Genomic DNA, 24,634 nt, shown 5'->3' with positions numbered 1-24,634 from the left:
CTGGGCTCCCAGATGGTGTCGTCATATGCCAAGGGATGTTTGTGTGTCTTTGTGGACAGACATGAAACATCCCAGGGAGAGCTCCTATTCTAAATTACCCCCTTGCATCGCCTGAGGCCAGGAGTTTGAGTCTGTAGTGAGGTATGTTGGTGCCATTGCACTCCAGCCTAGGCAACAGAACAAGACTCTCTCTCTAAAAAAATAAAAATAAATGAATCAATGAATTATGTCCTTCATCAAAGTTTGACTGAACCATTAACAATTCATATTTTTCCCTTCAACCTTAGCCTTTCCCTTGGTAGAGTCCTTTTTTTAAAATGCTACATCCCTTAGGAGAGGCAGCATGCACTTACTTCCTTGAGGCTTTGTTTTTCAGGGTGTTTTCTTCCTTTTTTTCTAAGAAAAGATAAGGATTTATGAGAAGTTTGGGCCTTGGACATAAATAAGGGCTCAGCAAGGGAGAACAAGGGCAGAGTGAGCAAGGGGCATGAGGTTTTGTGTTGGCTGTGGCAGCCAACGCTAGGGATTGCTGAACTATTATTGTTATGCAGGTGTTAATGTAATTGAGTTGTATGTGTCTGTGCATTTTTCTATAGAGCCGTTCCATTTTCTCTACAGAATTCATGTTTATTAAGAATAAAAACAATGTCTACTGCCCTTTTACTATTCTCTGAGGGGTTAACATCTACCCATGTGCAGATCTGCTGTTAGACAGAGATGCCACCTGGAGCTGACTATATATTTGGTGATCCTCAATTCACTCATGTCTTAGCTTGTTTATTCTTCTTTGGACACCGCCCCCCCCCAATCCTTCATGGCTTCTACTCCCTTGATGTTCTTTTTAGCATGGTGCTGAGTAGTCAAACAATGCGTATGTTTTTAAGCAGAAATCTTATACAGTAAAGATTAAACAGAAACCCAATTGATAAAATAGATACATGTCAACCTGCCCTGATTGAAGCAGGGGCTGGGGCATAAAGCCCTGGCCATGTGGCCTCCTTCTTTGTGGCAGGTCCCTGAGTGGCTCTCAGTCCTTACAGCTCTTACTGAAGAATGAAAACCCCAGAGTAGAAAAGTTACTCTTGGATAGACAATCAGAAAACCTGGATTTTTATTCTGACTGGCATTTCTACTAGTAATGTGACAATAGGCAAGTCATCAATTGCTCTAAGCCTCAGTTTTTGCATTTGTAAAAAGTGGTCAATAATATGTTGCCTTGCTCAGCCTACATCAAAGTAAGGCTATGAGAATGAAATGGGTTATATATGTGAAAGCCCTTCAAAGTGCTTTACATGTAAGAATTACAGTATCACCCCCTAAGTCTTTCCAACAAAATTACCTTATAGATTATTCAAGTCATGTAATCATAAATGAGAACATCTGAAAGCGTTACTGATGCCACCCTATGTCCTTTATAATATCCCAGGTCAGGTAAGAGGCCACCCACTCCCTGTATATATTGTCAAGGAAGCCAAGAAAATAAGAGTGACATTTCCAATATGTAGTGGGACCAAAAGCCCAAATACAAAGATAGAAAGGGCAATGACTAAGCACCACATGAAAGAAATAAAAAACTTACCAGGTGCTGGCAAATTTCTGCTGTGGCTCATGAAGTAAGGATGATACTGTTGCTATGCAGAAACAAAATATTTGGAAGTGACAAATTAGTCTTATTTTCAGTTTGTGCCCCAGTGTATTTGTTTGCAGAATGTGCACTGTTCATTGACAAGATAGAAGAAGACCTAAAGGGAACTAGAGGAAAATGGAACAGGCAGGGGAAAATGAATGTAAAATACTTGGGCTATTTAGCCTGAAGGAAAAACTGAAGATTACTCAGCTTTAGATCACTGAAGAATGATCTAATAATTGGTTTTTAGGAAACACAGAGATTTATTGTATAGAGTACAGTGTACAGCTGGCACTCAATAAAGAACTCACAAGTCTGTTGGAGTTCACAGACACTGGCCTTCAGGGACAGTCACAGAAAATTGATAGGTGCCCTATCAGGAACAATGGCCCCTCTGCCATCAAGTCCATTTGGTATCTAAACCATTTCAAAGAGATGTTTTCATCTCTCATTTTTAGAGACATAATTGATCCTAGATGGGATTAAGCGTGGAATGACATGGAAGAGCTGGATCTGAAGCATGCTCTTGGAGAAGAGCTGATGATTGACACCAGGAAAATTCAGAGCCAGGAGGCAAGGAGAGGTAACTGCTTAGCAGCTCTTAAGCCTTCAGAAATGACAGAATCTGCTCTGGTTGCCTGAAGAGATTGTCCTCCACATTAGACAGATAAGGATGGAAAAAACATAATAAGTAGCTTTTTGTAATTGACATGTGGGATGAAACTGGCAGGCAGAGAAGCTCAACCTACATCACGATAAGCTTGGCTTGTGGTCAGGCTGAAGGACTTGTCTTGAGTTTTTTCAAGTTAGTAGGAATGACTTCCAGACTGAAAAGCACTGTAAGGGAAAAAAGACGCACAAAACACCAAGTGTCCTCTATGGGTTTGTGGACAGACTTTCCACATTGTTAATGCAAATGATTTGTCATATTTTATAGAGTTAGTACACATGGAATGAATCTGTGTTCATACTTCTCAAGGTCAGAGTCCCACATACTGTTCACCTGAATCTTATAGACTAAGTAGTAGGTTAGAAATACTTTCATCAAGCAGGCCAGATCAATTGCAGATCTCTTAGAACATGGATGGATTTCCTGTGTATTACACTGTCATCTGTCTTTATAAACCACTGGACACAGGCCTGACTACCTTCTAGATTACTAAACTCATTTGAGAATAGAACATGATACAAAGAATTAAAGGGGTAAGAAACAAGATTTAGCAGTTGCCATATTTTGCTGTATTTTCCATTCATTTTTCTTTTGGGAAAGATTTTGTTATGTGGTCTAGTTAAAAAGAAATTTTACAGAACTTGTTAATACATAAAACTGGAGAACATTTTTCTTAACTATTTTAAACTATAAGACAAAGTCTGAGCAGCTATCATACTTTATCTAGTGAATTGTTAGAGGTCTTTTGAAAACCAAGAGTTTGGTCACCTTGACTTTATTTTGTTTTTTCCTTGCTATACCTGATGATAAATCATTGCTTGGAGTGACGTAATGTGCACTTGTGTCTCAATTTCATGTTTGTACTGCATTTATACAGAAAACATGCTCCTTTACAGAGTGAAGTCAATGTACATCTCCTTTACAGAGTGAAGTCAATGTACATCACAGGTTAGGCCTGGAAAATGTTGTTTGCTTTTCTGGAATTTGGTTCTGCTCTACATCAAGATTTCAATGTAAAAAGATTAGATTTCCACAGGTGGCTTTGCATTAGTCAGAACTGAAATCAGAGTCTATTACTTCCAAGAGGTCATGGAAAGCAACTAATTCAAGACACATGAGGGTCTTGCCTAACATGATACATATAGTTAATAGAAAAACTAGCACCAGAATGTGTTGAGTGTTCTTTGCATGTAACATATCACACTAACTTTTGACGTAGCTGTATCTGGATAATCCCAAAATGGAACTAGACTCGAGTAGAATTGGGATGCACTTGAAGCTATCAGACACTAGGTAGCATCTGTCTCTTTTTGCATCTGATGGGTAGATAGTGTTTCAATTGGATTTATACATTGAGGGGAAGTAGACAATAATTTGCAATCTATGATCTTCATTCTTGTATAGATTTATGTGAACTAAGCTAGCACCAATGACTCATAAACTAATTTTAGCATTGCAAATGAGAGGTACCAAGTTCTTGGGAGATACAAATAATCTTTGTGAGTACAGAAGTTCTAAAACATATCACTTGCTTAACCTTCTCAGCTTGGGCATTTAATATCTAGAGGGTTTTAAAACTTCATGACTTTATGAAAATTATACAAGGGATTGACTGAGAATTAAGCCATTTTATGGAATGAAAATTATGTTATTATACTACATAAATGTCGATAAAAATTGGAAGTGTGATATTAATTTCCGATGCCCCATTAGTAGAAGTTGGTAAATATATGTAATCAGGTATAGTTAAGGGAATAATTTCTGTTCTAAACCAGTCTAATTTTCTTAAGTTTTTAGGTTCTATGGATCCTACTCTGAGGTTCTAGGAAAAAAAAATCTTTACTTCAACTCTCATAAGTTCTTTGTTGAAATGGAGCCCTGTAACAATAGACAGATTAATAAGAGAAAAACAAACAGAAATTTATTAACATATGTATTTTATAAATACATGGGAAACACCCAGGAGATGAATAGTCTTAAAGAAGTGGCTTTGAATTCCAGATTATATGCATCATCAACAAAGAACAGTGACATTTTAGAGAAGTGACAAGACAAAAGAGAGGACTTTGAATCTCCAGCAGCAGCAAATGGTGGGAAGGCAGATAAAGGTGAATTAGTAAAGCTTGTTAATGTAGATTCCTCTCATCCCATCTCCAGGCTGACGTGCGTCCAAAGCTGTCTTCAGTGGTTAATTTTTTTCTCTCCCTGGTAGAGAAGGGGGTCAGGATACCTTTTATCTTTGTAAATCTGCTTCCTGCTTTTCAGCAAATAGAGGGAGGGCAGAGAGCTGTTCTGCATCTGCTTGTTCTTAATTCAACTTAACAATCCTTCATATTTTGGGGTGGCATATTCTTGTCTCCCACAATGTATTAATGTTTTTCTCTTCTGTGTTTAAGATGCAGATGTGTTCTGAAGTCAAGAGTCTCTGCTTATGAGTAAGGGCTTCTGTGAAATCTCTGCTGCTGGTTAAGTTGCCCTAGAAGTGACTTCTTTTTCTTTCCTACAGCTTTGTAGCTTTCTGCATCTTTAGTCAGAGTACGCTGTTTACCTGGTTGGCTGCCTCTCTTATTTGGTCCCTTGGTGGCAGGGTAAGAGGGAATTAAACTTTGCTCATTTTGGTAGAACTTTTTAAACTTTCAGATACAAGCTGAAAACTGGTCTCCTATTTTATAGAGACATAGATATTACATTTTGCTTTCAAGGAGAATAAGTCTGTAGACAGATCCTATATAGTTGGGCACAGGAGCTATTACAAAATATGAGAACACTATTGACTATTTCCTCTAATGGTCTCTTAGCCTTGCTTTGTTCCTGAATTTTCATCATGGTCTTAATTACTGGCATGGACCAAGTTATTGTCTCCCCTTACTCTCCATTCATAGGTTGGCATCCTAACTCTCAATGTGATGGTATTTAGAGATGGAGCCCTTTGGGGGTAACTAGGTTTAGACAAGGTCATGTGTTTAGGCCCTAGTGATAGGATCATGTTCTTATAAAGAGACACCAGAAAGCTTGTTCTCTCTCTGTCTCTGCCATGTGAGGACACAATGAGAAAGTGGCTGTCTACAGGTCAGGAAGAGAGCCTTTACCTGGCACTGAATCAGCCAGTACATTGATCTTGGACTTTCTGCCCTCCAGACCTATGAGAAACAAATTCCTTTTGTTTGAGTCATCCGGTCCATGGCATTTTGTTACTATAGCCTGAGCAGACTAATTCAGTAACCATCATGTCATGATATTACTTTAAGGGGGAAAAAGAGTACACTTCTGTGTTGCTTAGTGACAGGGATATCTTCCGAGAAATGTGTTAGGAAATTTCATTGTTGTGTGAACCTCATAGAGTGTACTTACCAACCTAAATGGTATATATATTTTTCATGTGAAAACCAAATATGCCAGCACCATTACTGAATATCAATCATTTCCCCTACTTGACCTGAAATGCCAATATCAAGTACCATATATCAGGTTTCTATGTATGCTCCATTATAATCTTCTGAGACCACTGTTCTATATGCAGTCCATCACTGATGGAACCGTTACATGGTACATGACTGTACTTTTTAAAACTGTGGTCAGCATGAGCATCAGACTCTCTTACTAACAACCCAGCCATCTTTCTGCAATTAGAAGCATCTCAGGTATTCTACTCCTTAATAGTTTGATTTTATACAAGTGCCAGCAGCAAGAATCTCTCTTTGCAAGCCCCAGCTGGGGAACCAAGAGTGATTGTTTAGGCTGTGAGTGTTAGTGATGGTGGGTGTAATGGAAGGATGGGTATCACGCTGATATTGGCAGAGGGTGCAATTTGACTCATTTAACATGTATAATGGTTTGCACCCTGCATTAAGGATGGTGTGTTTTAAAACTGAGACATTGAGGTAAATAAATTAATGAATACAGATAAAATATTGAGGCAGGAAATTTTAACATGTTAATATCAATTTCTATTTGTGGTCATCCTGTACAACTTTAGAGACCAAATCTTATATTAGAATGTCAGTTTCACAGACACTTCTGAGAATAGATGAATAGCATCTATATAAAGAAAATCTGAAAAATCCTTGACAAAATCACCAAATGGCAAACGCATTTACAATGGTCTGTAAGAGAAGGGAAAAGCATGAAGAAAACCTCATATAAAACAAGGAAGGGCAAACAAAGGCTTGCTAACATTCTCATTGCCATTATCAATCTTTTTTTCTAGGGCTAATGGCTCTATATAAGACATGTGCATTCATCTACCAACGACATCTGTGCAGAGCATGGAACAGCGTAGGTTTGTAATTGCTCGCTACCCTGAGCTAGGGAAAATGAACTTCTGACATTTTGGAGGAAACAGACTTTGCTTCTTTGGTAAGGTGAGGGTACCCTTGCTGCTTAATGTTCTAAGTTATTTTGTAGACAAACAAAATAATTGGAGAAACTATATGTCTATTACTATTATGGTACTTATAGAAGCAGATAAATTGTTTTCAAAAACATATATTTGGTGTATAAATATGCTTTCTAGGAAGGGCTCCAATTGCAAGTTTATAAGTACTTAATGTGCCAGCAGATATAAAACTGCTGGAATTCTCAAGGTTTTGTTGTACATTAAGGAGGAGATGAATAGACTTTGATATCAGTCTTTCAATGAGGAAAATTATATTCAATATTATGCAGGGATAATCAAATCCTTAGTGAAGAACTTTGAGGACCTTGAAAACGTATAAAACTGTGAACCCAAGCTCTTACTGGTATTTCTGATACAGCATATCCTTCCTTATCCTTGAAAGCCATATTCCCTCTCCAAGTAATATCTTAAGTTCATTCCTTTTGTATGGCCCTGTATCAGCGATTGCTCTGATCAGGGAGCAAATATTGGTTTCTTTACTTTGTGACCCTGGTGGGAGCTCAGGAGTTATACTAAAAATGAAATATTGGTGGCCCTGGATGAAATGTGTCTCTTGGTCTGCTTTTGAAAATTGCAGTTAATCCATTTGCCTAGTGTTCCATTATTGGAACGCTAAGCTTGTAGAGTTATTTATATCCTGCTGCTAAAGGTCATCACCAAGGTCTGATTTTTCAGACAAAAAATTTGCAACCTCTGGCATAAATGGGTTAATCAGTGTGATGATGTGACATTTGTCCCTATGTTTTCTGGACTTTTCATGACATGTATTTCCTCACAAAGATGAATGCCTCCAATAAAAATAAAAGAAGAACTGGTATAATATACAGTACCACAATGTACTGGTATCAACCAGAGTACATTATTGCTTGCTTGTAGACTCTCCAGTGACAAAAATGCATTCAATAATAATTTAACAGATATTTATTGAACACTTGCTTTATTCCAGGAACTGCATACACAGTGGAGAAGAAGACAGAAAAGGCTGTGGCCTGATGAAGCTTACATTCAGACAGACAAGTAAGTAAACAAATACATAAAGTAAATAGGTTAAAGCACTATTCAATGTTTTGTTTCAGTTATCTATTCTTATATAATAAGCCATCCCCAATTTAGTGCCTTAAAACAACCGTTTTCTCTTGATCTTTGATTTTGTAGGTCAGGAATGTGGAGAGGGTTTGGCTGGGTGATGAGCTCCAATCACAGCATCAGCTGGGATAGTAGATGAGGAGGATCTACCTCCAAGATGTCTACCACACTGACACATCCAGTGTCTTGGCGGTGTTGGCCTCTTTTTCTTGCGGTCTCGACTTCTAGGGCCTCTCCAGGTGGCTTGGATTTCCCAAAAAATTGTTGCTCAGGGTGGTCATACTTTTTACATGATGTCTGGCTTCCAAAAGTCACAAAGCAAAAGTTGTCAAAATAGTTAAGGATGATTCTGACAGGGGTACGGTGTCACTTCTTGTGTAATTAGTCTCAGAGTTCACCTAAATTCAAGAAGGGGTTGAAAAATAGACTGCACCCTTAAATGGGGGGTGACGGGAGGTGGTAAGGTCACATTGCGGAGCAGCAGGTGGGATGGGAAATATTTTAGTGTCTATCTTTGGAAAACACAATCTACTACATACTTGAAGAAGGTGTAACATGAAGAGGAGTGGATTGCAAGGTTGGGCATGGGGGCAATTATTTTAGTTGTGGTACCAGCCATGAAAATGAGTAGAGGAAGTTCTAGTGTGAGCAAGTCTATACAAATGGTCAATTGACATTCACATAATGCCCCATTAATGATACTGATGACAGTGATTGGATGAGAAGTGGCAAGCTGAGAAACAGAAATTCACCTGGTCTTGTTTATCCATCTTCTCTGAGCATGTGCTTTAGTTCATTCTTAATCATTTACACTTTTCTTTTATGCCTAATAGTTTGCTGGAGGTGATACATTGCAACAGTGACTGCTTAGATATGGTTGTGGTGCAAGTTTTTAAATCCAATTCAAGCAAATGCAGGCGTGTTATCAAGATGGATGTTACCTATAAAATCTTATGTTCCAAATAACTAGAGCAGAGTTTGGTGTTGGCAGCACCGTGAGATGGAGCAGAGAGCCCATCAATGCCTTTTGTAATGATGTCCATGACAATCAAGGAGTGTTTTGTCCCTTAATGCTTTTGTAAAGTCAGTATGGATTATTGATCCCAACTTATTAAAGGCTTCCTGGAAAGTTGTGTGTACCATTGGTAGTTCATGAGGTAGTTCAACAATTGTGACATTCTTTTAGTTTTCCATGATTAGAATCCCTTCTAAATCACCAGTCCTTGTTCTACCTAATGCTTTCAAGTAAGTAATCCTATGATATGCTGCACAGCATCTGTTATATCAGTGGCTTTCATTTTTTTCTTCTTTTGGTGCATAAATGTTTCTGGAGGTATTTGAAAAATGTAGACTCCCAGGTCTCACCTTCAAGGATTTAGATTCGGTTAGTCTGGAGTAAGACCTGGGCATCTGTATTCGGAATACATGCTGGATAATGCTGAGGTAGATGCTCAAAGGATTTACCACTTTGAGTTGGTAGGTTTATGATGGTTGGTGTCCACAGTAATTAAAACAATTTTTTGAAGGCTATATAATGATATGAAACCCAGAATATACTCGATATAGTCAAGGACTATCATTGCACTTGACTGTTACATAATTCTGACTGGACTGAGGCTTCATTGATGTCTTTTCATTTAAGCAGACATTCCTTAAGTGCCGACAATGGATAAGGGACTATGGTGGGTGCAAAGACGGTCACAGAAATGAGGAACACATGATTCTTGTTCCCAAGGAATCTACGATTTTTGGCTTTTCATTAGTTTCTTTTCACTAATAACTATATTAGAGAATAACTTAATTACTGCCAGGGAAGTGAGTTTGAATTTAACTCAATTCAGAGTTAGGAAATTAAAATGTCAATTTACCATCAGTTTGCTCTTGTGCCTTGAGCAAAATTGTTTGTATCTCTAGTCTTTATTTCTCTGACTTCTAAGATAAAGGGGTTAGGCCATACAATTATAAAATATTTTTGTACTTCTAAAATTCGATGTTAAAAACTTTATGTTAAAAAAACCAATGAGTCAGGCGCAGTGGCTCACGCCGGTAATCCCAGCACTTTGGGAGGCTGAGGCGGGTGGATTGCCTGAGGTCAGGAGTTCGAGACCAGCCTGGCCAACATAGTGAAACCTTGTCTCGATAAAAATACAAAAAATTAGCTGGTTGTGGTTGCAGGTGCCTGTAATCCCAGCTACAAGGGAGGCTGAGGCAGAAGAATTGCTTGAACCTGGGAGGTGGAGGTTGCAGTGAGCTGAGATCATGCCATTGTACTCCAGCCTGGGCAACAAGAGCAAGACTGCATCTCAAAAAAATAAAAATAAAAAAACAACCAACCAACCAACCAGCCAAACAAAAACCAATGAACAAAAGAAGATACAAGAATTGCTAATAAGCACATGAAAAGATGTTCAAAATCTTTAGCCATTAGGGAAATGCACATTAAATTTCAGTGGGATATCATTTCACATCCACTAGAATGGCTATAATAAAAAAGACAATAATAAGTGTTGGTGAGGATATGGAGAAACTGAATTTTCATGTATTGCTGGTATGAATTTAAAACGGGGGAACTGCTTTGGAAAACAGTTTGTCAGTTTTTCAAAAATTCAAATTTACTATGTGACCCAGCAATTCCATTGCTAGGAATCTACCCAAGAGAGATGAAAGCATGTATCTACACAAAGATTTGTATGCAAATGTTCATGGCAGCATTATTCACCATTGACAAAAGTGGGAAATAATCTAAATACCCACCAACTTGTTAATGGATTAAAAAATGATATATACCTGTAATTGAATACTATTTAGCAACAACAAAAAGAATAGGTAACTGATACATGTTACAACGTGGATAAATTTTAAGTGGAAAAAGCCATATGCAAAAGAGCACATATTGTATGATTCAATGAACATCCAATAGATGAGATGTCCAGAAAGACAAACCTACAGAGGCATAAAGCAGATTAGTGTTTGCCTGCCATTGGGAGTAGAAACAGCGGGATGGTGACTGCAAATGAACATGAGGGAGCTTTTCAGAAGAATCTAATGTTCTCAAACTGGATTTTGGTAATGGTTGCAGAACTCTGTGAATTTATTAAAAGTAATTGAATTGTACACTTAAAATGGATGCATTTTATAGCATGTAGATACTATAAATGTTATATAAATATATCTATTTATTTTAGAGTATATATATACATATATATGTGTATATATACTCTATATACATATATAGATATATACATATATATACACATATATATGTATGTATATACTCTAGTCCCATATGGATCTAGTAAATTTCTACATCAGTCAAAGAGAAAAAAACATCATCTACATATATGCCCTTTACTCCTGTTTTAGTCCATTTCGTGATGCTATAATAGAATACGAGAGGCTGGGTAATTTATAAAGAAAAGGGTTGTTTTTTTTTTTTTTTTTTTTTAAGCTCACAATTCTGATGACTGGAAAGTCCAAGATTATGGCACTGGCATTTGCTCTGCGTCTGGTGAGGGCCATGTGCTGTGTCAAGACATGGTAGAGACATGGAAAGGTGAATGGGTGTATAAATAAAGCAAATACAAGGAGGAACAACCTGCTCTTGTGGTAACCGATCTAGTTCCGTGAGAGTGAAAACTCATTCCCACGAGATGACATTAATCTATTCATGAGAAATCTGCCCCTATGACTCACCTCCCAATAGGCCCCACCTCCCAACGCTGCTACATTTAGGAATCAAATTTCAGCATGAGTTTCGGCAGGGACATACTACATCTGAACCACAGCAACCCTTTATATTTCTTCTCTATCTATACTGGTAGTTTAAGCCCTATCTGAGGGGTAAACTGTAGAACACATGCCTTAAAATGAAGGTAGTTTCATAGCTCTGACAAAATGATAACACCACAAGTGACATAATAATAAAATACTTATGATTTTTATTATTTTACTTTAGTTCCAATCCTTACATTATCTGATTTAAACCAAAGAAGCAACAAGAAATCAAAGCTTAGATTAAGAAAAGGATTGATCTGAAGGGACCAAGAGCTGACTCATTTGCATTCATGGAGCGTTCTTTTAGAGTACTTGCTTTTACAGATAGACTGGTCCATCTGCAGTGAACAAGCAGGCCTGTTTACGTAGCACTTGGCTTTCTTATAGTTCTAGAGAAATATCAGTGGTTGAGATAATTATACAGTGAGACTACAGTTATTGTGGGGAAATTGCTTTGTCAAAGATGGGTGTGCAATAATGCAGTCTCTGCAAAAAGCCATGCCACAGCCTTTTCATCACTTTATTATTAACTCCATAGTTACCAATTTATCATGGTAACTAGCGTAAATTTTAAAAAACATGAAAAGGTAAAAAAAACTCAACAACTATGTAACCTCAATGTTACAAATTTTTATACCTATTAGATGCAAATTATTCTAAATTTTTAGTATGTCTATATCATTTTAGTTCTTTCCCCTTCCTTTTCATTTTTCTTACATAACCATGGTTACCAATCATTTGCTCATACCATGAGATATTGTTGGAGGTGGGTGGGTAAGGTAATCTGAATTATAGAAGCAGGGAAGGTAAATTTCCTTTCTTTTTCTTTCTTGGATCTTATGTATGTGTCACTTGAGTTCATTTTTTCAGCATGTATCTTTTTGAGTACTAGTTATGTACCTGAATGGTGATGATTAAGAAAGACTTGGTTTCTGGACAGGCACAGCATCTCATGCCTGTAATCTCAGTTCTTTGGGAGGCCGGGGTTGGTGGGTCACTTGAGGCCAGGAGTTTGAGACCAGCCTAGCCAACATGGTGAAACCCTGCCTCTACTAAAAATACAAAAATTAGTCCAGCGTGGTGGTTTATGCCTGTAATCCCAGCTACTTGGGAGGCTGAGGCACGAGAGTCACTTGAACCAGGGAGACGGAGTCTGGTGGGGGAAGGGGAGAAACGGAAACATGAATGATCAGCACAAATGGTGTGAAAAATACTGGATAAATGCAAACTTGGGTACTATGGGAACTAAGGGGAGAGGATACCTACAGAATAAATCATGCAACCAACCTTGTCCATGGCTTGTCTGTGAATGACTTCTAGGCCTTGATGTTTCAATTGTCTTGTGAAATTTGTGCAACGAGACAGTCTCATATCTGTGCCAAGAAGTACTATAAACTCCCATTGCTTGAAAAAATATATTCCCATGATTGGCTGACAATTTGCAATTACATAACTAGGCATAAATAAATATAATGTATTCATATGAAGATATAAGTAATTGTGGGAGACATGTTTTTAGCTGTATAAATTCTTTAGCCTTAACTGTACACATGCTTTTTGGAAAGTAGGTTCAGGTGGAAGAGAGGAAAGAAAATCTGAGGCCCTCAAATACCTTGTTCAGTGGATAAGTGGAAGCTTGTACAACAAAATAGGAATAGAGATAACCGAGAAAGGGAAATGTGCAGATCACCCTAAATTATTTCACAATTTTGCTTAAGAATCTCCCTCACACTACATATAAGCTCTGGCAAGCAAAGACTATTGCTGCTTTAAGTTAATGATGACATGGCCACAGAGAGGAACTTATGGCTTCAGTCAAAGCAAACCACATGGGTAATTCACTGGCCTCTTGCACTAAGAACTGTGACATCCCTTCACTGTGATGTGACATTTGTCATCTGACCTCATTCTCCTAAAATGGTTGCTTTCCCATTGGCTTTCTGGCTTCACTCCCTCTCAGTTTGGTATCAATGCACATGGACAGCTTTCTGACTCAATCAGGGCTTTTTTCTAATGTTTTCTTTCAGAAATCCCTTTGGTTGATAACCTAATTCTGGGAATAATAGCAGTGATTCTAGGACCCCAGAGACAAAGCACACTCGAGATTCTAGCTCCTAGGAATCATAATAATCAATCATTAGATTAAGACCCTATTTTCATAATTCCTTTGACAGAGTCCGTGTTTCTTAAAGGGTGATTCCTGGGCCACCTGTATCAGAAATTACCTGGTGGGGCTGATTAAAACTGTAGATTCCTGATTCTTTTCCAGAGCAGAATATCTAAGTGTGGGCCCTGGGGATTGTTAGGCTTGCTCAAGTTTGAGAATCTCTGGGATAGCTAAAACAGCAAAGTTCCATAGGACTATAGTGTGTGAAAAATGATTGACAAACAACAGGACGCCCTAAAGGCTCAAGAGGGTCAAAAAAAAGAGAACTTCAAGGGCCTACTGAAGCACAGAAAGAGGAGTGCTGCCTGATAGGCATCCATTGGGCTAGAGGAGACTTTTCAGAAGACAGGGAGACCAGGGTAGATGCCATATATTGAAGCTGCTGTCCCAGCAATTGACGGTTTATACAGATGCCCTAGGCAGAAGTGGCTGCTGATTCCACATCAGAACTGTTTTTTGTTCCATTCTTTTGGTGTTTATTGCACACGACTGTGTACTTATCAAAGATTGTTTTCGAGGGGCAGAGAAATTTGCCAGGGCTTTGCCCTCAAGGAACTTGTGATCTAGTTGGGGAGCCACTTGGAAAGGAGTCCAAAATGGGCAAATTGATGCTAAGATAACATTCAATTAAGTGGAGTAAACTCAATGAAGTTTCTCAATGAAGTGAGAAACTGCATATGTTAGTGTGTTTACAAATAGTGGTTATGGCTATGATCATCACTATAGGCTCTTAGAGGAAAGGTCCAAATTGCCCGTCATGTCAGGATCACTTGTCAGAATCATTATCTTTTAGGTAGTTCTACTGTGTTTTCTTCTGCAGACCTGTGGGCGTGTATGTTGCCAGGAACACTGGCAATGGTAGGGCAGTCTCATGAAGCTTCCTTTGTCGAACGCTTTCTTTGCATTGTTGAAGGGCAAGACAAGTCTTGTGCAACCTGCCAAAATGAATTACAATTCCTGTTGGACTCCACTCAAATTAAATTCCTATTTAGTTAATTAATTTGTTGCTGTCCTTGTTCTACCTCTTGCCACTGACTTTGTCCATATGGTGCTGGGTTACAGCATCTAAGAATCAGAGATAGGAATGCCAGACACTTAGTGAGAGCTCAGTAAATACTTGTGATTACCTCTATTATTGTTCTCATCTTCCTTTTCCCCGATATGCAAAGTTATGTAAGAATACAAAGACATGTTTCTTCTCATGGAATCTTAGGGTTGGAGAAATTTCAAAAGTCACTTGATTTAATGTAATTGATTCATATTGGAATCCTCTCCACTATATTTCTGGATAATTGGATAAATATCCAATTAGGTATCCAGTGAATCCTTCAGTCCTTTCTACCATATCCCTGTCTTCTGGGTCAACTCAGAACACTATTAGAGAACATGAAGAAACCATGCAACTTTGTGTCCTAGGGCTTGCTTGGTGTGAGTCCAAGTTCCCACAGAATTCTTCATACTGAGGGCCCAGGAGCTTGGTTTATTCTCAAATATGAAGCTACCCATGGCAGTCTTGTTATACCATGGCTCAATTTCCTCCCCACCAAAAGCTGGAGTCTAGCGCTAGAGCTGGACCATGCCATTTTTGTTGCAAATCTCTTTTCCCTGTAAATTTCCCTTCTTCAGCAGTACTTTGAGCAGGTCTTCAGTGCACTCCTCAAACACACTTCTGCTTTGTGCTTTTGGATACCTCATCTAGAGTGTGTGCAGCTGTGGCGATGGGGATTTGTAGAAGTGGAAACTGAAATTCTCAGGCCCAGATGCATTGGCCTGGAATCAGAACATCTAGATTCACATCTCAGCTCAGACTTGCTGGTGGCCTGAGGCTGCTCACTTAAGATGCTTGATTCTCAATCTTCTCATCTGTAAAGTGGGAACAATAGTAATAATTACGCAGTTTCTGGGAGGACTAAAAGAGATGGTGTGTGTTGAGTGCTTAGCACTGCACCTGCCTCTCATAAGGAGCTCTTTTTAGTCCCTCATGAACTAAGACTTCCCCCGGGCTTGGCTGGAGTTGTGAAGTAGGGAGACCACAATAAGAATCATGGGCAGTTGTTTCAGCAAGTGTGCAGGGAATGGATATGAACTAGAAGTTTGCCCCTGAAGTCTCATCATCTCAAGCATTATCTTGTGCAAGGAGGTGAGGAGAAAGGCGAGAAGAAACTCTGGACCTGGACAAGATTGTGGAGAGGATCTTGTTCCTTTTCTTCATCTCACACATGCCTGTTGCCCCTCCACCGCCTAGGACAGCCTCCTCCTCCTCATTCTGGTATTTTTCTTGAGCCTATTTACTGCCTTAAATGTATAGTCTCTTTGGATTCGACAGATAAAAACAATAACAAAACAATGTCACTTTCTGTTCCTTATCATACGGCCCTAGATCCTCTCACAGCATAGAATGGTGGGCTTCGGGGTGGGAAGAGATCCCACAGGCTGCATTCACTGTCTCTGCCCGAGTGCAAAGCTGCCAGTATCCATCTTGTCACACCACGTTTTTTTCTCACTCCCCAGCCCGCAGGGGCCAAGTGAGTATTTGCATTAATGTCAGACATGGCCAGGTTCAATGTGAATTCTTGCGTGTCAAGCTGCTAATGACCTGCATCTTCACCCAAAAGGTTTCCCCAGTTTATTTTCCTTGTTCCTCTGGAAAGATAATTCCAGAGGAATTATAAACCCGATCTCGAACATCCTGCAGACAAAGAATCCTTGTTTTCCTAAATAGGACAAAATTTGAAATATTGACATGAGCCAAGAGAGGAGAGGACGACAGATCAAGACACACTTTTTAATATGTTAGTGCTTTGCATTAGACAGGTGGGAGAAAGCAATTATACTGTTTACATCCATTAGAAAAGATAATAGATGGAAAGTTTTGTGTCTAAGAATGAGGCCTCAGAAAAATTCCCTTTATGAGATAATAAAGAAATGCATCCTTCCATTTATCTGACAGAATGATAGGACAGAATATGTCTGGTGAAACACATACTCACCGTTTCTGTCTGCACTCAAACACAAAACACTTCTTTGAACAATGTGTCGGCTTTTCCTGCACATCAGTTCTCCACTGGACACCAACTGGGTGTGCTATAATTTAGTTCAATTCTGACACTGTCTACCTGGAGATAGTGTCAGATCTCACAGGTTAAAGTCTCAGTCCCACAAGAGTGCCCCACTTCAGATGCCAGTTGCAAGTCTGGGCCCCCAATACTTCTGACTGACTGACTATAAATCAGGGGTTCCCATGAGCACCTCCTCCTAGTTTGGTTAAATTGTTACCCGAAAGGGGTCCTGATCCAGACCCCAAGAGAGATTTCTTGGATCTTGTGCAAGAAAGAATTCGTGGCAAATCCATAAAGTGAAAGCAAGTTTATTAGAGAAGTAAAGAAACCAAAGAATGGCTACTCCATAGGCAGATGGTTGGCTATTTTATGGTTATTTCTTGATTGTATGCTAAACAAGGGGTGGATTATTCATGAGTCTTCTGGGAAAGGGGTGGGCAGTTCCTGGAACTGAGGGTTCCACCCCCTTTTAGACCATATAGGATAACTTCCTGACATTGCCATGGCATCTGTAAACTGTCATGGCAATGGTGGGAGTGTCTTTTAGTAGCTAACACATTATAATGAGGGTATAACGAGCAGTATAATGAGGAGAAGCAGAACTCACTCTCATCACCATCTTGGTTTTGGCAGGATTTGGCTGGCTTCGTTACAGTATGCTGTTTTATCAGCAAGGTCCTTGTGACCTGTATCTTGTGCCGACCTCCTGTCTCATCCTGGGACTAAGAATGCCTTCTCTCCTGGGAATGCAGCCCAGTAGGTCTCAGCCTTATTTTACCTAGGCCCTATTCAAGATGAAGTCTCTCTGGTTAAACACCTCTGACAGAATGGCTCCCCAAACTCAGGGAAACACTTTACTTACATTTACCAGTTTATTGTAAAGGGTACAACTCAGATGGAAAAGATTCCTGGGGCAAGGTATGGACGGGGAAAGGGTAGGAAGCTTCTGTGCCCACTCTGGGCATGCCACCCTCCTTGCTCCTCCGTGTGTTCAGCAACCTGGAAACTCATCAAGTCTCACTGTTCAAGAGTTTTTATAGAGTTTAATCTCCAGACTCCCCCTCCCTCTTCCTGGAGGTTGGTAGGTAGGGCTGAAAGTTTCAACCTTCTAATCCTCTCTGCACTGTGTCTTTCAGCCCCAGGATGAGGCTATCTGGGGGCCCCATCCTAGGTCACCTCATTAGCCCAAACTCAGGTGATGGAAAGTGGCTCATTATCAATAACAACAGATACTTCAATCACTCAGGAAATTCCAAGGGTTTTAGGTGCTCTGGGACAAGAATGGGAACAAAGCCCAAATATGTATCTCATTATCCACAATGTGCTGTGCCTGACACAGCCTCAGCCAAGGGAAATGAATGAACTTGGGAACCAGACAGATGGTTTTAAATCTTGACGCTGATACTTTGTGACCTTGACTAAATTACTTCATATCTCTGACCCTCAGGAATGCCACCTATAAAATGGGGTGTGTATATGCCACCATATAGGGCCTTAATCATATAGACTAAGTAGCCAGGTGCGGTGGCCCACACCTGTAGTCCCAGCTACTCAGGAGGCTGAGGCAGGAGCATCACTGTAGCCCAGTATTTAAGGTGGCAGTGAGCTACAATCCTTCCACTGCACTCTAGCCTGGGCCACAAAGTGAGATCCCATCTCTTTTAAGAGGCCCTTGGCCCTCCGGAATTTCACTGAAAATCACTGACATGAGGCATACACATTCATTTAACATGTACACACGAGAGCCTTCAGAACAAACACCCAACACCTCAGTAAAGTTCAGAACTTATATACCATCTTGAGGTTAGAGACAGAAAGCAGGCCCAGAGCATGGCCAAAAACAGGAGATGGTGGTAAATCAAATTTCAGTAGCAAGACAGGTTACAGGAGGGAGAGAAGAGGATGCCTGGCTAGCAAAGGTGGTCTTGTTGTGTAGATGAAGACTCACTGGTAGCAGCCGTCAGAGACAACAGATGGTAAATGTTTATTTTCAGACCTTTCACTGTGTCCGACTCTCAGTTAATCTCTCCTAGATCCAGAAAAGGCCTAGAAAACGAGGGCTTGGCTTGCATTAATGGAGATTCTCCACAGATGCAAATTATCCCCACCTGAGTCTGCTGGCTCTGTAGCAGCCATTTCAAAATATGTCAAAGACATATATTTGGGGGTAAAATATTTTGATCTCCTTCACTTCCAAAGTCTTCTTGATGTCTAAATCAGTCTTACACACTGGCAGAAAAAGCAGCCACCTTCATCAAGCTATTTGAAAGGAACTAAGAAGTCTGCCTACTCAAAATTATATCTGCCTTTTTTCTTTCTTTCTTTTTTTTAACTTAAAAGTGTATTTTTTTATTGTTAAACATTAAAAAAAATTTTTTTTGAGACAAAGTCTCACTTTGTCACCCAGGTTGGAGCACAGTAGCACAATCCCAGCTCACTGTAGCCTCGACTTCCCAGGCTCGGGTGATCCTCCCACGTCAGCCTCCTGAGTAGCTAGGACTACAGGTGCCCACCATCACACCCAGACAATTTTTGTATTTTTTGTAGAGACTGGGTTTTGCCATGTTGCCCAGGCTGGTCTTGAACTCCTGAGCTCAAGCAACCTGCCTGCCTTGGCCTTCCAAAGTGGTAAGATTACAGTATGAGCCACCATGCCCAGCTGTACTTAAATTTTTTAAAAAAATAGATGTAGGGAATACAAGTGCTGTTTTATTACATGGATATATTTTGCAGTGATGAAATCTGGGCTTTTAGTGTACCCATGACCCAAATATTGTAGATTGTACCCATGAAATAATTTCTCATCCTTTGCCCCTTCCCACCTTCCCACCCTTCTGAGTCTTTAATGTCTATTATTCCACACTCTATGTCCATGTGTATACATTATTTAGCTCCCACTTATAAGTGAGAACATGTGTTTGACTTTCTGTTTTTGAGTTATTTAACTTAAGATAATGGCCTCCAGTTCCATCTATGTTGCTGCAAAAGACAGGATTTTATTCTTTTTTATGGCTGAGTAGTATCCTACAGTGCATATGTACCACATTTTCTTTATCCAATCATCCACTGATGGATATTTAGGTTGATTGCAAATCTTTGCGATTGTGAATAGGGCTGCGATTGTGACGCAAGTGTATCTGGTTTCAAAGCAGGAAAGGAATACAAACCTTTGGCAACTTAGCATGGGTTAATCTGTTTGAAGGGGCAGGAAAGAAATGGGGCACAGGAAAGATGTGCTTAATGGGGGAGAGGAGGTAAGAAAAGAAGCAGAGGATGGAGAGCTACCTGGGAGGAGAGGTCTGGGAGAAGCCACAGGGGAGCCTCACAGACACCATGCAAATAATGAGGAAGGGGAATCAGGTGAGCACGCAGAGGACATGGAGCCCACAGACACTGATGTGGGGCCTGCCATGTACAGAAGTTTGTATTTTATCTTATGTGCTTATATTCCTATGTTTATGTTTTCGCTGCCGAAAATGTAAATAGAGGTAAAGAGGCTGAAGCTTTTGTTTTTTCTTTCTTTCCCTTTTTTTTAAACACCGTAGGTTACCTTTTGGTGAATGATCACTTAGTATGCACTTAATGGCACCACAGTGTCCAATTCAGCCCATTAGAACGAATAGTATTTCCCCAGGAGAACTTCATTCACTCTGGCTTGATGGCATTAGGAAATAATTTCAGCTTCTAGGCAGGATACATTCCCCTCCCCCATCTCCTTTATTGTCATAAATACCAATGTAAGAATTTAAACAACGAATCCAGGGCTATTTTATTTTGCTCATCATTACTATTCATTTACACAAATACACACCTCACACCAAATTATACCAAAAATAAAAGATGACAGTGAACAGCTACATATTAACGTATCTGCACAGAGTGTTGGCATACTCTAAAAACTTGGGTTTTAGGTTGTTAATAAAGCATGATTGGTCTAAGAAATATTAGTAATGTTCTAGACAGCTTCTTGTTAATGTCTGAAAGTATTTCTGCATCTTATTTTCATTAGGAAAAGAGAGATGTAACAATTTGGGATTTAATGGTCAAATGATGCTGTTACTACCCAGATACTGTCATTTCTGCACCATGACTATGCTGATGGATCTTTCCAATTTTGTCAGTTCCTTCTGTATCATTATTCCTTCAGCTGGTTAGTTTCTGGCTTTCACATCAACCCCAAAGAAAAACAGTTAAGAGTGCTCACATTTCTGTTGCTAATCTTTGGCTTATTAGATCTTTTCTTATAATTGCATTTCAGGGACTCTACTGAGTTGCTGGAATAGTTGGTGTGTGTCAGATATGAATAGTTGGTGTGTGTCAGATATTATCGTAAGACTTGGGGAAGGTAATCCTGGGCTTTACAAGGTAAGACAAATGTGGTATCAGAGAAAAATAGATTGTTGATGGTGAGGCTTACTAAGAAACATTTGTTTTCCTTCCAGCTTTGGTTGTTGAATTAAATTATGACTTTGAGGAACAGGAGCCCTAAATTCTTTCTTCCTGACTTACAAGCATATTCAGCTAGGATTTTATGCTGGGTCCTTTCCCTCACTCTGTCAGTGGCTGGCACCCCAATGAAGACTGCTGTCAGCTTAAGATAAATCATATTTCAAACTTTTTTTTTTCAGATTGGGCAGCCAAAATTAGTGCAAGGAATGTCAGTCTGTTGCCAGATCTGTCAATATAAAGTTTAGATCACAGTTAACTGGTGCCAGTTTAGTTAACTACCTGACACAAAAGGCTCATAATATGCCATGAAGAATGATTTCATTCTTAAAATGATAGATGCTCAAAGCCAGCAGGGATGCTGAAACTGACACTGGCCCTTTCAAAAAGGACTTGATAACATTGTGGAATAATGGAAAGAAGTGAAGCTTGACCTGGAAATAGATGAAGGTTGAAAAATCCTACCCTTATTTTATACAACTAATTGGCTAGTATATATTAAAAAAACACACACACACTCGACTTGGAGCCATACACAGATTGTCATGTGATAAAATAGTCTCTTGGTTAATTCAATCTGCTTCTAAGAATTTTGTTGATATTCCAAATTCCAGAAGGACAGAGTTCAGACTCCAGATGGTTTAGAAATAGATATGTTTAGTTGTATTTGTTAGAGTAGGCTCATCTGTGTTAACAAATAGAAGCAAAAAAATGTAATGGCTTATACCCAGTTTCTTTCCAAGTCTTTCATGAATCCCAGGCAGATGTTTCTGGTCAGCTGGTGGCTTTCCTCCATGTGGCAATTCAGGGACTCATGCTCTTTTCATCTGGCAGCTCTAGCATCCTACCACCAGTCTAGACCAGTGCTTCTCAAATTTCAATGCATATATGAAATCGCCTGGGGGAGCTTGTTAAAAGGCAGATTCTGTTTCAGGAGGTCTGGAATGGGACCCAAGATTTTGCGTCTTTAATAAGCACTGAGTGATGCCAATGGGGCTGGTTCATAGACTAGACTTTGAGAAGCAAGAATCCACAGGACCTCATCATCAACTGCCTCTAGCTGGTGGAAGAGAGAAGAGCATGAAGCACCTGGGGGCTTTCTGTTGGGCTGGCTTGGAAGTGGCAATTTGCTATCCTTCTCTGTGAATGATGATGCCTGGCATCTATAAATAATTCTTCTTTTGAGAAGTCTGAAACTGATTTTGAGCACAGTCTCATTAATCTTGTGAGTTAGAAACGAGTTTGGGTCACCATTTCCACCCCTAAAACACTTAGGTATTCAGAACAGATGTGGTCTCTGAGTGGCAGATAGAGTACCTGCAATGCAGCATTGTGTTGCCAACACCAGCGTTTTCCTGGAGCCCTCTGTGGTTTCATCTCACTGCAGCTCTCACAACTCGTCTCCTGGCTCCTCTGTTCTTATTGTGGGATTCGCCTTATCCCTTAGTGGAATAGAGTTTTCTTACAGCCCTATGCTGTGTTTGTATTCATATGGTGCATTTGTCCTCAGAGGATTCAAGATCCATTTAGTCCATGTAATTCATTTTAAATAGCTTAGTAAAAATTTAGTTGAACTCAAGCTCCAAGCGCAATTTCAAGCAAATGCCTATGTTATTGGAGGGGATCTTTAAACAAGTACTGAGGGGCATATCTGGGGTCAGTGGGTGAGAGACACTTGTTCAAGTGCAGCTTGTGGTCATCACAATGTAATTTATAATTATCTTATGATATCTAAGCTGTGGGTGGGGAAAATGGAGAGTTATCTTATTCCTACTATTTTATGCCAGACTGGGGGTGGGGGAGAAACCTCAAAGCTTTCATTAGGTTTTTATAGGTTTTGCAATCATATTTTCCCAACTTAGAAGTGGTCAGCAAGCTAAATGAAATTACAGAAATTGGCAGCTTTTCAAGCCTAATGTATGTGTTTGGCTTTTAAAGCCTGCCCTGGTAAAATATTGTTGTTGTTGTTATGACTGTTTTTTTCACTTATACACCTGGATGAAATCATTTAGTCAGCCCCCAAGACATTGAAAAAACAAAGAAAGTTAGTGTCCCATTAATAAACTGGTCATTCCTTCTCTCTGCTCCCGAGGGTCTTGTCCTGTTTTGTGGTGCTTTCGTACAAATTCGATCTTAGGATGTATGTTATAAAGTTGGGGCAAAATTTTCATTGAGAGCTTATGGGAAGTACAAAGGCTTTTACCTCAAGGTACCCAATCTAAATTTGCCCAATGTTTAAAGCTCCTACAACCCCATATGTCAGTTTCTGTCTTTAGTTGTGGCTTTCCTGGCATGTAAATGTGTGTAAATGTGAACAAATGAGAGTTAGTCTCATCTTAGCTCTTGAATCATCTGCTGTACTTGCTTCTTCTAGGCTAGTTCTACTTTGTTGGTCTCAGTTCCACAGCTGTCCACCATTTACTTTGCTTCTGGTCATTGCCTTGGATTCTTGGACCAGAGGCCTCTCAAAAGGGAAGTTGATCATAATTCCCAAAGATACAATCCTGGATGCATAATCCCAAAAGATCAAAATTCCTAAAATCTAAAATCCTGAAGATCACAATCCTGAAATATCAAACCCCCAGAAATACAATTCTAGAAAAAATAAGTTTAAATTTCTTTAAAATATACTAATTTACATTTTTAGAAGATTTATTTCTTCTGCCATTTCCCCAAAACAGCGCCCCCTGTCAGCAGGAAGCAGTTAAGATTGGTCTTCCTTCTTAGTTTTATTCTAACGGCAGTTAGATGGACTTCTTTAGAGTGGTGAATGAGACAGCCAGGTGGGAAGGGGTCCCTGGAACAACTCCAACCTTCCTGCTCACTGGAAGGAATGTGCACTGGGGTGGTGGCGCCTTGGGAAGTTCGTGCTGTTTCCAGCAGGGAGGAGCCTGACCCCTCCTCTTCCTGTGTGGAACCTGGGATTCAAGCTGCAAGTGGGAAGCACTCTAGCAAGGGACTCTGGCCTTGCAGAGGATCCCTGTTTCCCCCCTTTTCCCCGTTTCACCCAATGAAACCCTGCTTTACTCATGCTTCAAACCATCTGTGAGCCTAAATTTTCATGGCCATGGGATGGACAAGGACCCCATCTTTAGCCGAACTAAGGAAACGTCCTGCAAGAATAGCATACATCTTTTTGCAAGCATAAGCACTCAGATAAGGACATGGTTATAACAGTTATGAGCAGACAAACTGGATTTATAAAGAAATAGGTCAAAAAGTGAAATGTATGAATGCCTATCACTATGGTTGGTTATTGTGTGCATCCATCTTTATAACTCGGTCATCTGAAATAACGTGACTGACAACCTATCTTTTGATGAGATTGAGGAAAAATCTTGATGGGTTACCACTGCAAATGCAGGTACCTAAGAACCGAGATCTTACAAAATGTTATCTTTCTTAAATG

The 24,634-nt window shown here is 39.7% G+C and overlaps 1 long non-coding RNA gene across 1 annotated transcript in view; it reads left to right on the top strand.

Moving 5' to 3' along the window:
* Positions 1 to 4,803: 4,803 nt before the first annotated feature.
* The window catches only part of LOC134737685 (uncharacterized), a 286,300-nt gene continuing 266,469 nt past the window's right edge, over positions 4,804 to 24,634 (top strand). The window contains exons 1-3 of the long non-coding RNA XR_010122811.1: positions 4,804 to 4,885; positions 6,505 to 6,658; positions 7,640 to 7,710. This is a non-coding gene — a long non-coding RNA (uncharacterized LOC134737685). The remainder of the gene's footprint in view (positions 4,886 to 6,504; positions 6,659 to 7,639; positions 7,711 to 24,634) is intronic.

This window comes from Pongo pygmaeus, chromosome 11 (assembly GCF_028885625.2).
Source record: "Pongo pygmaeus isolate AG05252 chromosome 11, NHGRI_mPonPyg2-v2.0_pri, whole genome shotgun sequence".
Taxonomy (NCBI): domain Eukaryota; kingdom Metazoa; phylum Chordata; class Mammalia; order Primates; family Hominidae; genus Pongo; species Pongo pygmaeus.
The sequence above is the reverse complement of the archived record's forward strand: the minus strand, read 5'-3'. Positions and strand labels throughout refer to the sequence as shown.